Here is a 3,017-nt window from a genome sequence, read left to right as displayed (position 1 = left end):
TTTGTTAAAGTTTTTGTAGATTGTATTCAACCCCCCTTCTACAATCTAACTTATTGTTTGCATTGTCTAAATAACAATTGGTATCAGAGCCAGGCTTCTAACATACAAGAAGTTCAAGATCCTAAAGACAATCAACAATGGGAAGAAGAGATGAAGGAGTCAAGATTCCAATGCTGGTCAAAGAACACTACTTTCACTGGAAAGTAAAAATGAGGATGCATCTTCTCTCCTTAGATCCTAGCTATATCAACTGTATTGAGAAAGGACCACATGTTCCAGTCAAAATAAACACTGCCCTGAGACTTGATGGAAGTGAAGCTGAAGATGTTGAAGTGCCTACAAATCCCTCTGAGTTTACTGAAGAAGATGAGAAAGAGGTGTATAAGGATAACAAGGCCATGAACATTTTGTTTAATGGTATTGATGATGACATGTTTGACAGTGTTATCAACTGTCCTACTGCAAAAGAAGTATGGGACACTATTCAGACTCTATGTGAAGGCACTGATTAAGTTAGGGAAAACAAAATGCAGCTGTTTGTTCAACAGTATGAAAGCTTTCACTCCAAATCTGGAGAATCTCTAAATGATCTATTTAACAGATTTCAAAAACTGTTAGATGGATTGAAATGTATGGTAGAGTCTATATGGTCAAGGAATCTAATCTCAAATTTTTAAGAGCCTTGCCTAGAGATTGGAAACCCATGACTGTTGCTCTAAGACAAGCTCAAAATTTTAATAAATACTCTCTTGATAAACTTTATGGTATTCTTAAAACTTATGAGCTTGAAATACAGCAAGATGAAGAACTGGAAAAGAACTCCAAAAAGGAGAAAACTGTGGCTCTTGAAGCTGAGAAAGAAGAAGAAGGGGAGAAGACATTAAAGTCTGTGGTTAAAAACTCAAGCAACAACACTGGTGAAGGTAAGAATGAAGCTGGAAAGAATAAAGGAAAAATCATTGAAGAAAATAAGGAATCCTCGGCCCAAGATGAGCTAGATGATCTTGATGAGCATTTAGCCTTTCTTGCTAGAAAATTCTCTAAACTCAAATTCAAAAGAAATGCTGCAAACTCTAGACCATTCAACAGAGGGAATCAATCCAAACCATCTGGTATGGTTGATAGATCAAAGTTCAAATGCTTTAATTGTGGTCTACCTGGGCATTTATCTAATGAGTGCAGAAGACCTGCTGCTGAGAAGAAAGGATCTTCTTCTGAAAATGTAGATTACAGAAGAAAATATTTTGATCTACTCAAGCTGAACAAGGAAAAGGCATTCATAACTGAGGATGGTGACTGGGCTGCTGATGAAGGTGACTCTGACAATGAGGAGCGTGTCAATCTAACCTTAATGGAAATTAGAGATGAAGTTGATTCTTCCACCACCAGCAGTGGACAGGTAAAAACCTCCAACACATCTGATCTTACTAAATCTGAGTGCAAACAAATCATTGATGACATGTCTAATGAAATTAATAATCTTAGAGTCTCTCTTAAATCCCTAACAAAAGAAAATGTTAGAATTAAAGGGACTAATGATTTGCTTGCTGAAAGAAATGGAAAGCTTGAGACTGAATTAATCCAACTGGATAAATTCAAAGTCTTCTGAGCTTGCTAAGGATGATTTGTTGGCTGTTCTGAAAAGAGAAGAAATTCTCAAAAAGCAATTGGAAAGGGAACAAGAGATAATAGCTAAGTGGAAAGATTCTAGGAACGTTCTTAAGAATATGTGTTCCACACAAGTTCTTGAAGATTCTTGTAAGAATTCCAGGAAGAAGAACAAAAAGTTGTTAGATGACTCTGATCTCTTAGTGGATAGTGATAATCCATTGACAAATACTCCATCAAAGGATGAAAGCCATCCATCGAAGAATCAAACAGCAGTTGATGAAGAAAAACTCAAAAAGCTAGATAAGAAATATGGGCCCATCAATAAGAACTTTGTGAAGGAATCTGGTAGTTTCAAGAAAACTGAAAGAAGGGATTGGTCACAGTGGAGAAAGAATGGAGGCTGGAAAAGGAAAGAAGAAGAACTCTAGGAATGGAAAAGTTAGGATCAATAAAAAGAATGATTACACTCCTGACAAAAATGCCATTAGAAAAACTTGCTCTAAATGTGGTAGTGTTAATCATCTTGCTATTAACTGCAAAAATGTTGTAACTGATCATTGTATGCCTAATCCTATGATGAATGCCCACTTGCCTTATATGCCTATGTTCCCAAATGCCCCAATTCATTAGGCAATTCATGCCTAATCCTTACTTTGGTGCATTTAACATGCCTGCTATGCCTATTCATTATGATAACATGAATCATGCTTTTATCAATCAAATTTCTGGGAACTCTACCAATGTTAGTTCTTCTAATTCTGTTGTGATACCTAAAGTTAAGAAGCTTAATTCTTAGGATGAAGTTGTTTCTAAACCTTCTAAATCCAAGGAAAGTAATGCTTCTAAACCAAAGGTGGTTTCTAACAAATCTGGACCCAAGATAGCTTGGGTACCAAAGTCAACTTAAAATGTTTTTGAACTATGCAGGGAGGAAGAAAGAATCTTTGGTACCTTGATAGTGGATGTTCAAGGCACATGACTGGAGATTCTACCCTGCTCAGCAAGTTTGAGGAAAGAGCTGGCCCAAGTATCACCTTTGGAGATGACAACAAAGGATTTACTCTGGGATATGGCTTGATTTTTAAAGGGAATGTCATCTATGACAATGTTGCACTAGTTAAAGGTGTTAAGCATAATTTGCTTAGCATCAGTCAACTATGTGACAGAGGACATCAAGTTTGGTTCTCAACAGAAGCCTGTGTTATCTTTGACAAGAAAGATAACAAAGTGGTTTTAATAGGAAGGGAAATGTCTACATAGCTGACTTCAACTCTACTAGTGCAGATTCTCTCACTTGATTGTTCAGCAGAGCAAGTTTGGATGATAGTTGGCTATGGCACAAGAAATTGTCCCATTTGAATTTCAAGACCATAAATGATCTTGTGAGAAAAGATCTTGTTAGAGGA

This window comes from Daucus carota, chromosome 2, assembly GCF_001625215.2.
Source record: "Daucus carota subsp. sativus chromosome 2, DH1 v3.0, whole genome shotgun sequence".
NCBI classification, from domain to species: Eukaryota; Viridiplantae; Streptophyta; class Magnoliopsida; order Apiales; family Apiaceae; genus Daucus; species Daucus carota.
This window is presented reverse-complemented; position numbering follows the sequence as displayed.